This window comes from Mus musculus, chromosome 13 (genome assembly GCF_000001635.26).
Source record: "Mus musculus strain C57BL/6J chromosome 13, GRCm38.p6 C57BL/6J".
NCBI classification, from domain to species: Eukaryota; Metazoa; Chordata; class Mammalia; order Rodentia; family Muridae; genus Mus; species Mus musculus.
The window spans coordinates 64,449,477-64,465,349 of NC_000079.6; the positions used below are offsets into that span (position 1 = coordinate 64,449,477).

At 41.7% G+C, this 15,873-nt stretch overlaps 1 long non-coding RNA gene and 1 pseudogene across 1 annotated transcript in view; one reads left to right on the plus strand and one right to left on the minus strand.

Moving 5' to 3' along the window:
* Nucleotides 1–15,873, plus strand: part of Gm31218 — a 58,926-nt gene continuing 43,053 nt past the window's right edge. Inside the window, exon 1 of the long non-coding RNA XR_382572.2 lies at nt 1–262. This is a non-coding gene — a long non-coding RNA (predicted gene, 31218). The remainder of the gene's footprint in view (nt 263–15,873) is intronic.
* Nucleotides 7,936–9,312, minus strand: Gm7712 (predicted gene 7712; annotated as a pseudogene).

The window sequence follows — 15,873 nt, forward strand, 5'->3', positions numbered from 1 at the left end:
TGCCGTATTAAGCAGGCACTTGGAGTGTGCTTCCAGAGTTGCATTTTTCAGCAGCACAGCCGGGTGTTTAGGAGAGTGATGACCGTAATGAGGCTGAAGTAGTTTGATGTGTTCACAGCTTTATGAAGGTGGTTGTATGGATAGTCGATACTCCAGGAAGACACATGCTGATATTTCAGTATGATTAACACTGGCAACAGACAGGCTACTCTTCAAGAAGCAGCGCCTGTGGAGGAGTAAGATGCTGTCTGAAAACATGCAGGTAAATCATGCAGGACCTCACTGTTCCAGATAGAATTAGAGAGCAGGGAGGGTGAATCTGGGCCGGGGAGATGAATTGCTGTGCAGAGTTTGTAACCTGAGTTCAAATTTGTAGTGCCCTAAAGCAAAAGAGCTGAACACTATGGCACTGCCTATATAATCCTGGAGCTGGGAAAGCAAATGCAGGCAGAATTGCCATATGTGCAAACTCCAGGGTCAGCGAGAGAACTTGCCTCAAAAAAATAAGATGGAGAGAGATTGCTTGTTTTCCTGAAATTAGCTTTTCATGTCTATATCATAAAATTTGAAGCTGTGGATTGTCACTCACGTTAGAAATCAAGGGGGTGGGTCAGGTTCTCTAAATGTTCATTATCAAGTTCAAAAAGCTTGAAGCTACAAAGGAAAAGAGGCATTTGACTATATGAAAAAAAAAAGAACCCTTTTATGTGGCAAATGGGCCACAGGCAGATAAGATATGCGGTCATGAAAGTTCTGTTTGGTTTCACACATGTCTTTGAGAAGTAGCAAGTGATATAAGTATGGCTGTTGGACTACTGATTAGCACATAAATGAATGAAATACGGCCATAGAGGTGATAATTCCACATGCTCCATGTTTCATTTTAAATTCAATTTTGTTGAAGTGCACAATCGTCACGGTGACTACGTTTAAGAACCAATGTAATAAATGACATCTGCTGCATTTCTCAACATAATTTGGCAGTAAAATGCTCATATTTATTTGTTACTTTAAGGAACTCTTAATTCATAGTTAGTCATCACCTCCTTTATCTGGTATCTCTGTCAAACTCTTCATTACTTGTGAAAATGAAAGCCAGAGACAGATCTATTGTCAAGTAAAGCCTGCATACACAGATTAAAACCCAGCTGCCATATTTGAACTTTTCTGTGTTTAACTCTTAAACTCAGTTCCTTGCATCTAACATTACTGATCATTACTGAAGCATGCAGTTCTCTTCTGTTTCCCACTGTCTTCATTTCTTTCCGTGGCTTCATAAAACCTGTGTACATCATTGGAATGAAAATGTGCATAGATTAATGTAGTGAGAGCCTTTTAAAGCCTGCCTTAATTTTGAGAAATGAGTTTCTCTGTGGTGTTTCATAATGCTTTAGATGTAGTTTGATTTTATTTACCCCGTTACTCTCTTATCCCCGGAGTCTTCTTATTTTTCAAATATTCTCTTCCTACTTTAATTTCCATTAACAGTTTTTTTTTTTTAGATATCTTCTATTTTTTCTTTTCTACATGGATGTGACTGTTAAAGGACAATTTGTGGGATTTGGTTCTCTACTTCCACTATGTGGCTCCCAAGGATAAAGCTGAGGTATCATGCTTACTGGCTGAGTATTCAAAAGCCTTTTTATAGTTCTTACATTTTAATGAAGACACACCATTTGCGTTTATGAATCTGAGTAATTCAGCTTAAGATGATGCTCTTGTTAGGAAACAAAACACTATTAGGGATTACAAGAATAAGTAAGAGTATTGAAAAATAGATACATTAGATTTAATTTCCAAATAATCAACAGTTCATTATACATTAAAGAGGTAACAGGTAGTGTACACATTGGTAAATACACACACACACACACACTCATATACACACACATATAAATATACATACATGCATATTTTTTCTTGAGACAGGGTCTCAATATGTAGGTCTGATTGTCCTGAAACTGATTTTCTCAACATAATTTGGCAGTAAAATACTCATATTTATTTCTTATTTTAAGGAACTTTTAGACCAAGCTGGTCTTAAACTCACAGAGATCTGCCTACTCTGTGCTGCCTATGTGTTGGAATTAAAGGTGTGCACCACAATGCCTTAATAATCAACTTATTGAATGAAAATAAAATATATATTCATATTTTTCTTTCAATAAGTTGATTATTAATTCTTTTTTATTAGGTATTTTCCTCATTTACATTTCCAATGCTATCCCAAAACTCCCCCATACCCCCCCCACTCCTCTACCCACCCACTCCCACTTTTTGTCCCTGGCATTCCCCTGTACTGGGGCATATAAAGTTTGCAAGTCCAATGGGCCTCTCTTTCCAGTGATGGCTGACTAGTCCATCTTTTGATACACATGCAGCTAGAGTCAAGAGCTCCGGGGTACTGGTTAGTTCATAACGTTGTTCTACCCATAGGGTTGCAGATCCCTTCAGCTCCTTGGGTATTTTCTCTAGCTCCTCCATTGGGGGCCCTGTGATCCATCCAATAGCTGACTGTGAGCATCCACTTATGTGTTTGCTAGGCCCCGGAGTAGTCTCACAAGAGACAGCTATATCAGGGTCCTTTCAGCAAACTCTTGCTAGTGTATGCAATGGTGTCATCGTTTGGAGGCTGATTATGGGATGGATCCCAGGATATGGCAATCTCTAGATGGTCCATCCTTTTGTCTCAGCTCCAAACTTTGTCTCTGTAACTTCTTCCATGGGTGTTTTGTTCCCAATTCTAAGAAGGGGCAAAGTGTCCACACTTTGGTCTTGGTTCTTCTTGAGTTTCATGTGTTTAGCAAATTGTAACTTATATCTTGGGTATTCTAAGTTTCTGGGCTAATATCCACTTATCAGTGAGTACATATCATTTGAGTTCTTTTGTGATTGGGTTACCTCATTCAGGATAATGCCCTCCAGGTCCAACCATTTGCCTAGGAATTTCATAAATTCATTCTTTTTAATAGCTGAGTAGTACTCCATTGTGTAAATGTACCACATTTTTTGTATCCATTCCTCTGTTGAGGGGCATCTGGGTTCTTTCCAGCTTCTGGCTATTATAAATAAGGCTGCTATGAACATAGTGGAGCATGTTTCTTTCTTACTAGTTGGAACATCTTCTGGATATATGCCCAGGAGAGGTGTTGCGGGATCCTCCGGTAGTACCATGTCCAATTTTCTGAGGAACCGCCAGACTGATTTCCAGAGTGGTTGCACAAGCCTGCAATCCCACCAACAATGGAGGAGTGTTCCTCTTTCTCCACATCCTCACCAGCATCTGCTGTCACCTGATCTTAGCCATTCTGACTGGTGTGAGATGGAATCTCAGGGTTGTTTTGATTTGCATTTACCTGATGATTAAGGATGCTGAACATTTTTTCAGGTGTTTCTCAGCCATTTGTTATTCCTCAGGTGAGAATTCTTTGTTTAGCTCTGAGCCCCATTTTTTAATGGGGTTATTTGATTTTCTGGAGTCCACCTTCTTGAGTTCTTTATATATATTGGATATTAGTCCTCTATCTGATTTAGGATAGGTAAAGATCCTTTCCCAATCTGTTGGTGGTCTTTTTGTCTTATTGACGGTGTCTTTTGCCTTACAGAAGCTTTGCAGTTTCATGAGGTCCCATTTGTCAATTCTCGATCTTACAGCACAAACCGTTGCTGTTCTATTCAGGAATTTTTCCCCTGTACCCATATCTTCAAGGCTTTTCCCCAGTTTCTCCTCTATAAGTTTCAGTGTCTCTGGTTTTATGTGGAGCTCCTTGATCCACTTAGATTTGACCTTAGTATAAGGAGATGAATATATATTTTTAAAAAATGGTGCATATACCACCAGAATATAGTATAGAAGCCACCAGCTGGAGTCACACCTGGTACGACTTCAGCATACACTGACCTGTCCTCATTGCAAAATGAGTGAATGGAGGCAGCTAATTTGTAAATTTCTCCCATAACTTTGTTTCCCAGTAGAGAAGCATTCATTGCTGTCTCACTGCTAGCTGCATTAAAGAGCAGAGGAAGAAAGGAAGTTGTGGAAATTCCTGAAGAAATAGAGGGAGCTTTAATTTTTGTTGTGATCCAAGGAAAGTTTACTTATAATATTTGAACTTTAACTTTCTTCAGGAGTCAGGAATAAGGATATTACCTGCACTCTGGAGTTGTGAGTAGCTAGGGTAATATTTAAATGATTTTAGCCAAAGTATTTTTAAGAACTGTATATGATATGATCAAGTATTATGACTAGAATGGAGAGCTTATTTTGACCCTAGGAGGAGAATTAGGAAATGAGGGGATGGCGGACTTCATGCTCACCAACACGCCTATGCCAGCGATCACTCACTAATGGTGTGATGTAATCTCTGTGTGTAAGTTTTAGAATTTGGAAGTTAAAATGTATCCATGGGCTGGAGAGATGGCTTAGTGGTTAAGAGCCCTGACTATTCTTCCAGAGATCCTGAGTTCAATTCCCAGAAACCACATAGTGGGTCATAGCCATCTGTAATGCAATCCGATGCCCTCTTCTGGTCTGTCTAAAGAGAGAGACAGTGTATTCACATAAAATAAATAAATAAATCTTTAAAAGAAATTTATCTATATCCAACCAATAAGACCAGATTTTACTGTGATAGGAAGGCAATTATATTGTTCTAATGCAGTGTGATTAGATCAATGAACTCATCAAAACATTGCTGAAATCTTTTTTTAAAATATTTTTTATTAGGTATTTTCCTCATTTACATTTCCAATGCTATCCCAAAAGTCCCCCATACCCTCCCCACCACTTCCCTACCCACCCACTCCCACTTTTTGGCCCTGTTGTTCCCCTGTACTGGGGCATATAAAGTTTGCAAGTCCAATGGGCCTCTCTTTCCAGTGATGGCCGACTAGGCCATCTTTTGATACATATCATTGCTGAAATCTTATAAGGCAATTTTTTTCTATGAACCAGTTTTATTTTATTTGCATTTAACATTATACACATTCATGTGTCTAACAAGATCTGCACTGTCACATTAAAAATACAGTACAATAACATTCAACATGAGGTTCTTCATATTTATATATTTTCCTTCATAAATAATGCTGTAAGCTGCTAAAGTCAAGCACACTGATACACAGTTGGCTGCAGTGTCCTGAAGTAGCTAAGCTTATTTAAACACCTTTAAAAAAAGACAGTTCAGTGCAATAATTATGTAGAAATTAGACCATTTACTTAAATACTATCTTAAGATATGATTAAAGAATGTTTCATTAGAACTGCTAGCTTAGTTACCCTTATCCCCAGTATGAACAATGTTGAAGACTGCCAGGTATGCTGGGCAAAGAATCTACAGCGTTTTCTGCTTAATGAAGTTGTGTTTATACACTAGATCTGCCAGCCCTGTCAGAACAATGGTTTTTATTCTTATAAACTACAAAGTTCAAAATTACCAAAGAAAACCAAAGCAAGCGCATTATCTTTCATTTTGCTGAAAATGCATACAGGAAAATAGGTTCAGAACCTAAAATTTCTTACTTTAGGTACAGCTTTTCAATCTTACCCACAGTTCTTGGCATAGGCCAAGTCAGAAAGTGGATATATCTTTTTGGAAACATAATAATGATTAATAGAAAGTTAAGTTCTTTCATCCTCAGTAAACTGCACTTGTCCAGCCACATGGAGGGTGGCTCAGTCACAGTAAGAGTGAGTTGGGGATAGACACTGCCCCTTTAAGGCTATCACACCCAACCCAACTATCTCACAGGAAGCAATCTGTGCTAAACAAAGTTCCTTCTCCTCTGGCTTAAAACTAAGTGCCTTCCAGTCACTTTGCATGTACCATACCAATTTGTATGGTAGCTATGAGTTACTGAAATGTTTAACCATAATTGTAAAGCAAAAACCTTTGTTGAAGTAATTTTAATTGACAATGTACCTTTACCTCATTGATGCTTTGCCAAAACTACAACCTGTCATTTCCTTTATTAGGAAGCAATTAAGAGATAATTTTGGAAAGTTGTCTTAGGAATATTCATCTAGTCATCAATAACAGCTTTTGGTCAACCATGTTAACAGATGTATGTAATGGCAAAATGATTAAAACATTTCCCATAACCCAGTGCTCTCCTCAACCAGGGAAGCTGGCTAAAGGCCACAAGCCCATATCTGCAAGGGAGGAAATGGCCCAGAAGCCCAGTGAGTAGAAGCAGTCATTCATTGGGCCTTGCTGGTACCACCAGGGTGTGTGTGGGTTATTTCTGACACACCCACCACTAGCCAGGCAGGGAAGAGGCAGTTCCTGAGTTGGCAAGCACATTTGCATGCACATATTGCGCAGGCTCACACACACCAGGACTAGCCCCTGCTCCAGATAAGTCAACTTTGGCATACAGAGCAGGAGAAGGAGGTGGCCAGGGACCACACTCTGGGTGACAGGAAGCCATCTCAGTATCACACTGAGCAGAAAAGCTGCCCAGAAACACATGGATATTTCAGCTTCAAGTGACTACACTGGACACTACCAGGGCCACAGGCACTAAGCCAACACGAGCCATCATGGAAAAGGAGAAGTTGTCTGCGAGCTTTTCCCTCTTGGCGTATGGTATCATGGACAAATAAGAACTGCATGTGATGCTGATGAGGTGAATACTTGGTGTAACCCAGTGTCACTCCGAACTATTTTTCAAAAACCCTGCAGTCATATATTGGCACTTTAAGATGGCCAGAGGCCAGGTTCTAGCAGTCTAGAAGCTTGTTCATAATCAACAAATAAGATCGTCTATGGTCAAACATCAGATAAAGAATGTTTCGATTTAAAAGAAAAAGCATAAAAAGCACTGACAAGTAGTGCTACAAAACCATTACTCCATACCTCTAAAGAACTGTTTGGTCCTCTTTTAACAGGGGAGGGGGGGGGGAGGAGAAATGGGAGTCCTATGCAGTAAGACTTAAGAACAAGCCAATAGTGTGTGTGTGAGTGTATATTTGTGTGGGAAGTGGCGGGTGTGTGTGTGTGTGTGTGTGTGTGTGTGTGTGTGTGTGTGTGTGTGTCCAAAACTACCAGGCCAGAGCGGCTTTTCTGAATTGTATATGCTTCTTTCTCACTGGTAAACTGACTGCTGGTTGTCTAGGCATTTTCAGGCTTCCCTTTTACCCATTAGAGTGTAAGTTAGCAAGTTTGCAACCTTTCTTTCTATCAACAAAGATATTTTCCAGCTTTATTACTTCTGAAAAAAGCTGTCTGCATTCTGGTATCTTGTCTTCTAACCTGAAAGAATATAAGCCTGCTTTGTAGTTGGAATCATGGGCTAAACAAATACCTAATTCCTTACATCAAGAGTCTGAACTGTTTAGTGAGTAACACATATATGAACTTAAGATACAAAGACTATAAAAGCAAGGCCCAGAAGCAACAAATGTAAAAGAACAGTGGCAAACTTGACTACTGGCCTACTGTTTACTTTCTAAGTTTACTTGTTACAAAGCAAATGTTCTTTCAAATTTGCACAACTGAGGTTTACCTGTTCTTTGTTTTTGCTTTTATTTATTTATTGAGAGAAAGGGGTTCTGTATAAAAATAATGATACTACTTTAGGATACATATTTCCATTCATCAAAGGAAATTCAAGTTGATCCAAAATTTTCTTCAGAGGTACAGAAGTAGGAGGTTGGTGGGCACTTGGAAAAGCACACGATCTCCCTAGGTGTACAGACACAACTCGAAACCCACAAAGCCTGAATAAGAACTTGGCTCTTCTAAGCATAGCGTTAAAAGCAGAATGTTGCATTTTAGCCTGTACATAATTAAAAGGTTGAAAGACATTAGAAACTGCCTACTGCTTCATTCATTACAAATGACATGTGCTGACCACATATCTGCAGATGAGCTAAGCGTCAGGCAAGGAGGGCCCATGTGGGCACCTCATGCTGCATAAAAGAAGAAAAGTTCAGGCGTAGAATATGAGTTTGAGGATCTGCCCTCCCTGTACACCAGTGCCATTGGTGCTGTCTGAGGAGCACTGGAACTGGACAGTCACCTTGCCACACTGAACTTCCGTCATGCCTTCCTGTCCAAAGTAGCTGAGTTCATTGCTGTCCAGCACCACGCTGGCTGTGTAGAAGGTGTCTGGCTCAATCTGCACTGGATACTCAAACCACACAGGGAAGGTATTGCTGGATCCGTCTGAGAAGTACTTGCTCAAGTTCTGGCCCAGGACGACGCCCTGCCGTTTGAGTTCGATCTTTGTACTGTACTCGGCAGAGCCTCAGCTGGGGCCGTACAGCCCAAAGCCAGCGTGAACACCCTCTTATCAACTACAAACTGGATGCTGTCACAGCGACTCCGATAGCGCCACTGGCTGCTCTGATAGGCACATGACTGGAATCGGTGACAACGCTGGGGGACCAGGCCCTTGTGGGTTTTACTCACAAACTGCAGCTCTGGTTTTTTGGATTCAGTGTACCAGAGGAAGATGTCATTGGTCTCATTGAGAGTCAATACCCCGGACTGTGCAGCACCATTTGCAAAGTCATCCAGGGCCATGGTGGGGATGCGGATCAAGTACAGGGCCTTTCCTAGGACCTTGCATTTATTTTCAATGCTCAAGGCCAGATCTTGCCGCTGGCATTCTACCTCAGCCCAGTTCAAGGCTGCCTCAAAACCACCATTTCTTTGGCATTCAGCGTTTCCCTGCGGAGGATACTTTCGAGTGTCTGGAAGTTGATGTCACAGAATCCCTCAGACTTGAGCGCTAACTCGGCCTGGGCATCCATCAGCTCCCAGCAACGCTGTGTCAGGTCCGGCTCCTCAAACAGGCAGCTCTCTCTGGGAGAGGAGTACGCAGGCGTTCTTGGCGCTTAGGCTGGTCTCCAGGAAATTAACACAGGCTCTGGCAAGGTGAGGAACTATGTACTTTTTGGCAGCATACAGTGTGACCAGCACTGCCAAGTCAATTTCATCACAATAGATGTATTTCAGCATGGCGAGGAAAGCAGCAGGTTCCACGTCTGGGATTCGGATTTCATATTTGTCCTCAACAAGTTCTCCGTAAAACATTGCACGGAACACTGAGCTCCCAACAGCTAGGACGTATTTGTGTCCTGGCAACCGCTGAGTCCCACCTGGTGTCCCAACCACAAAATGTACGTCTGCCATAAAGTCATTATTGAACATCACCACATTTCTTTCTCTGATGGTGGGATGAAGACTCTGCCAGCTGGGGGCCCGGATGAGGTTGTTGTTAACAGAGGTTGTGCTGATGTTGCTGCTGGACAGTGGTGCTGCTGGAGTTGGCTGGCTTCTTACGGGGGAATATATCAGCAGCCATCTTCTTTTTAGTCTTCAAGATAATTATTTCATAACAAATTGGGGGCAACTTGCTGCTCCCACTGCCACCGCTGCTGCCGCCACCGCCGCCACCGCTGCTGTTGGCTTTCTATGAACCATTTTTGGACCTGTTCTTACTGTTTCGTCAGCCTTCTGCGTGGCCACGGATGCTACCGCCGTTCGCAGCTCCGACCAGGTGCCCGCTCCGCAGGCCCCGTCCGGGAACTCAGGGATCCAAAGCCCGGCGGGCGATGGGCACTCGCCATAATGCTATTTTCATAGAAATACTTGAACTAGACATTACCTATAAATACTTAAGCTCTTTAATACACTTGCTGGACGAACTGCCTGCATGCCACCATGCTTCCATGCTAATAACAGACTAAACCTCTGAAACTGTAACCCAGCCCACCAGTTAAATGCTTTCCATTATAAGAGTTGCCTTGGCTATGGTGTCTCTTCACAGTAAAACACAGAAATTGGCACTGGAAGGTGGAATCATTGAGAGATGGAACAGCGTTAGGTCAACTGGAGGGTGTGCACTGGGAGGAGATAGGACCTGCAGCCTCTTCCTCTCTCTTTCACTTCCTAGTTTCTACAAGCAGCTCCTCCCATCACATGCTCCCATCCTGATGACTGAAAGGGTTGGTGAGTGCATGATGTCCCATTTGTTGTTTTCTTCCCAGTTCCTTCTAAAACTCCCAATTGCCATGTGAACTATCATTCCAGGATGATTAAAAACATAGCTTTTACTCATTCTCCGAGAAAAGGACATTTATAAAGATCTGGCCACTCGGCCATGATCCTATCATTCGTTGTCCCAAGAGAGACTGTACGGTGAACTAGAAGGGCAATGCGCTGTCTGAAATGGGCCCTTTACAAAGCAGGCACAACCCAACACTTACTACTTTCGGGCTCAAGGATCCTGCTATTCTATCCCAGGATCCCCGCCCCCCCCTCCCCCGTTACTGGTGCTTTGTGGTAAAAGTATAGGAGATGCAGAGGACAGCTCCATTCCTTGAATGCTTAGTGTTTTAAAAATTAAGGCAGAGAAGGATGCCTGTGATCATTTGTGTGTAGGAATAAATGCACAGGAGAGACAGGGTTGCCTGGTTTGCTGCTGGGGAGTGCTGCTTTTTAGGAACTGTGAGGACCCATCTGAGACACGATAGCCTAGCTTATCAGTTTGTACTACCCGGTCACAGGAGCCCCTCATGAGAAAGAGAGCTCTCTGACAAACCTGTCGGTTTGTCTGTTAGTTGAGAATGTAAAGTTCTATCAGAGGATAAAACTAACAAACTAATAATAAATTTTCTGAGGGAAGAGATACTTTAGTCACTATTCCTGGGATTTATGTTCAGAGCAATTAAGGAAATCTATGAAATAAGAATGTTAATCATGGGATGACCATTTGGCACTTAGAGTGCACTGTTATTAGTTGACTGGGGCATGCAAGCAGAGGATGTTAGAAGCAGTTTCATTACATGGAATTAAGAACCTAGAAAAATCAGATATTTACACAGAAATGGGTTTAAAATGAGAACTTAAGATATCTCTGACTTGTGCTGGAGAGATGGCTCAGTGGTTAAGAGCACCAACTGCTCTACCGAAGGTCCTGAGTTCAAATCCCAGCAACCACATGGTGGCTCACAACCATCCGTAATGAGATCTGACACCCTCTTCTGGTGCATCTGAAGACAGCTACAGTGTACTTAGATATAATAATAAATAAATCTTAAAAAAAAGAGATATCTCTGATTTAACTGTTGTTAAAGTATGGATGAGCAAGAGTTAGAGATAAACAGCACCAAACCCCTTTGCCCAGGAGCACCAAATAGTAATGAAAGGGAATGAGAGGAATGTCACAACACTATTCAACGTTTCAAAAAAGCAAGATTGTTTCTTTTTCTTTTTCTTTTTTTAACTCAAAGCCCTATTAAAATGCTACTGGGGGCATTTTCCCATGATAGTCTAAACACTTAATTAACTAATTAGTTAATTCATTAATTTAGAGATTTATGTATTTTTATTTTACATGTATGAGTATTTTTGCCTGCATGCCTGCCTGTGCACCACACATTTATGCAGTGCTCAAGGAGGCCAGAAGAGGGCACCAGATTCTCTGGAACTGAGGTTGCAGATGTTTGTGAGGTACCCTGTGGGTGCTGGGAACCAAATCCAAGTCCTATGGAAGAACAGCTAGTGCTCTTAAACACTGAACTATTTCACCAGCCCCATTTAACCACTTTATTATCCAACCCAATCTGGTTCCTTAGCTATGTACATGAGACAATTTTAACACCTAATAAATGAGTCTATTATTTAATAAAATAATTACTTACTTCTGTTTTTATTTCATAGGTCATTGCCATAAGTGTCTGGTGAAGGTATTTGGCATAAGTTACCTGTCAAGGCTGGATCTCAGAAGAATGCTAAGGTCCTCCAGATTTAGCAACTAGGATCTGAGTTCTCAACTTGCCAATTCTTTTGCTTTTCTTTCTTTATTTTTTTATTTCTGCAGTTTTTACAAGTGATTCATTTATTTACTTATTTATTTATGCACATCAGTGTTTTGCCTGGGAGTACGTGTGTGTGATGGTGTTGGATACCCTGGAACTGGAGTTATAGACAGTTGTGAGTAGCCACATGTACCATGTGGGTGATGGGAATTGAAACCATGTCCTCTGGAAGAGTAGCTGGTGCTCTTAACCACTGAGCCATCACTGTGGCCCTTTTTTCTTAATTTTTAAGTTTTTCTATCATTCTATAATTATTTATTTTTTTGAGGAGAGGGGGATCTCATTCTACAGTCCAGGTTGGCCTGGAACTCACTGCGCGGAGCCCAGTCTGGCTTCAAAGTTGAAGAAATCCCCCTGCCTTAACCTCTCATGTCTTCAGCATGGAACTCTGACAGACATAGGTCTCACTCACAGCAGAAGGGCAAGATTCTGATAACGTTATCCCAAAAGACTAGAAGGGAATATAAGAAAACTGTGAACCAGGGCTTTGAAAAATGTCACAAATAGTGAATGAAATTTGGATTTAGAAAAAATGTGGTCCTATTGCCAAACAAAGAGAGTGCTTCGGGAGAGACAGAAACTCTTCTGATGATGGAAATTCTTCTAATGTCCACACAGACTGAGTCACATAGAGAAACTAGGAAGTAGCCTGACAGAAAATAGTGACCAGAACTTTTAACTCAATTTTATTGTTTGTTTTGAGTCAGGATCTCATGTACCCCAGGCTGGCCTTGAACATACCACGTAGCCAAGGTTGGCATTTCAGTCCTGATCCTTTCCTTTCTCTCTACCTCCTGAGTGCTGGGATTATAGGCACTAGCTGCTAAGATGGATTGTTAGAGGTGGAACCCAGGACGATATGCACCCTAGCAAGCACCCCCAGCTGAGCAATATCCCTGTTGTTTTCCAGTTTGTTCTCTTGATCATCCAACAAGGTTAAGTATTCTTGGTGGTAAGGAAATGATGGACTTTCATTCACAGTATAAGGTTTTTGAAACTCAATTACCTAGCTGGGATACTTTGATGGACCTTCCTTCCTTCCTTCCTTCCTTCCTTCCTTCCTTCCCTCCTTCTCTCCCTCCTTCCCTCCCTCTCTCCCTCTCTCTTTCTTTCTTTGTCTCTCCTTCCTTCCTTCCTTCCTTCCTTCCTTCCTTCTCTTTCTTTTGGTTTCAGTGTGATTGAGGCATTGGAGAAGCTCATTGGGTTTTCTCCCAAGGTGAAACTGAAGGAGATGGAAGGTAACTATGGTTTGAAAAATACAGTTGTGGGTCCTGTTTGGAGCAATCAGTCTTTGCAATCAATTTTCATGATCATGTGTAAACCAATTTGTGTTTTAGCAACATACGATGATAATAATAAGAACTGAGTAAGATGTCCTTCTGGGGCATTTGGAACCCAAGGGTTGAAGGCATTCTGGCTGTGTGTGCGGCCTTTTGTCCTTGTGTACATAGCAAATGAGGCTGGTATTAATGGTCCTGGCAAGCTGCCCTTTGCATTTAACACTGAGTTCATCTGGTGCAAATAGAAAACCTTGAAGAGCCCTTCTTCCCAGAGGCACCATCCATTATGCAAACACAGAAAGCCCTTTTCTTGTTCTGTCTGACTCTAGAGGTCACAGCTATGTCACTACATAGGTAGCCCATAGCCAGCTGAGCTAACCAGCCATTCTGTGGCCATCAGAGGGATGTGACGTCACTTTTGAAACTCCAGGATGTCTTCAGATGGCCCATCTGTCCAGAATCGACCCCCTCCCCCATTCAGCCATTCTCTGCTGATTCTGCTCCTTCTTCCAGTATCCTATGGTTAGTGAGGCCATCAGTGGTCACCACAATCATACACAGCTCCTCTGTGCAAACATCCCTGCAGGCTGTCTTCTATCTAAGGAGCCTCCCGGCCAGCAATTCAATCTACTACCTCTGTGAGAATCAACCTAATATCCCTCATGGCTACAACTACGGTGTCCTGGTGTGTACTTACCATTTGAAAAGCAAGAAGGAGAGGCTGAGAGTATAGCTCCATGTTCAGGGGTTTACTCTTTGTCAAATGATGGACTTATTCTCTTTTCAGATTTATCCTTCTCTTAAGCCTAGAGAATTACTATTTTTTGTTTGTTTGTTTGTTTTAACATTTTATTTATTTTAAATTTTGTGTTACTTTAAATGATATTTTGATTTTAACTACATTAGTATTTTTGTTGATATACAAGTCAGGTCATATTATATATTAGAGACAACATGATTCTCAAATTTCTCTGCATTTGCTCAACAATCCCTCAGGAATCTTTAAATATTTTTCATCTGTTCTTTAAGATTTCCCTATAACATACTTTGATCGTATTCACTCTAACTCCTCCCAGATCCACCCTCAATGTCATGCACACCCCAACTTCATGTTCTCTTTTATAAAAGTATTGCTTGATAACTCCTCACGTCCAATTGTGCCTTCCATACACTTTTGGGTGTGGAGCTGTTCACTGGAGGTTGGTTGAAAACACAGACCCTCCCTTCCTCAGAAGCCATCACTGTCCTCAGCACCTCAGCTAGGGGTGGGGCTCATGAACCCTTTCCCACTCTGTGCTGGATGCTGACTCATTTGGTCTTTCACAGGCCTTGTGCTGACAATCACGGCTGCTGTGAATTCACGTATGTAGCAGTTCTTTCATGGCCAGAAGATACTGGACTGTGGAGCAGATTTCTCAAAATGTCCTGGAGTGGGAGGAAGAAGAAACTATCTGTGGTCATTCAGTCGAAAACGATAAGGGTATTCTGACTAAAAGCTGGGAACCTCAGAGCAGCTGCTTCAATCTACTCGAACCAAAAGAACACGGAACGGTTACATGAAGCGGGACTATGTAAATGAGGTATAGTGGGTCACATCTATAATCCCGACACACAGGAGATGAAGGCAGGAGGATTAGAAGTTCAAGGCCATCAGCTACACAGAAAATTTGAAACCATCTCGGGCTACAGGAGATGGTATCTCAAGAGCAAACAAAACACACACACACCACCATACACACACATGTACACACACCACACACACAAATACACTAAGTATATGCACATGTATACACATACAATTATACAGATACCTCATACACATACACACATACCACATGCACATATATCACACATGCAAAATATACAAACACATATACTTCTGCTGATATACATACATATATACATACAACATTTGCACACACTGCACATATATGCACACACATGCCATATTATATCACACATGCCATAATACATGTATTGCACATGCATATACAACACAAATGTACTTATACACAAGTACATACACCACATACATACATACACATACACACCACGTCACACACACCCCACACATATACCACACCATCCATATCACACACACATACGTATACACACCACTCACACACACCATATCACATACACACTACACACACATACCACACCACACATACATACCATATATGTACATATACTACACACACCACACATACACCACAGACATGTATATCACATGAACATACAACACAAATGCACATACAGACAAGTACACACCACACACACACTACATACACTATACACACACCACACCCACATCATACTATACACATTATATACACCACGCACACACCACACCCACTTCAAACTATACACACTATACACACATACCACACCCACACCACGTGCACACACACAAGCACAAATACAAATACTACTCATACCACACATCTACACACACACAATACACATACACTATAACACACACACACCAGCAAACCACTGGACACATTCTGCTGCTTGGTCTTTTTACTCTTGTATCTGTAAACTACATGATGATTCCCTGTCAACCACTTCCTGGCTTATGCTTTTGAAGCACTGAGCAGTTAGGCGTACACTCATGACATCGTGAAAGGTCTGGTCAGTCCAGTGTTCCCAGTGTCACAGCTGCCACCTCCTCAGGCCACCAGAATTCACAGACACCTTCAGGACTGAGGCTGGAGCCGGATGATCAGAAATAGCAAAGCACACGGTCCTCTGCCGTCTCAG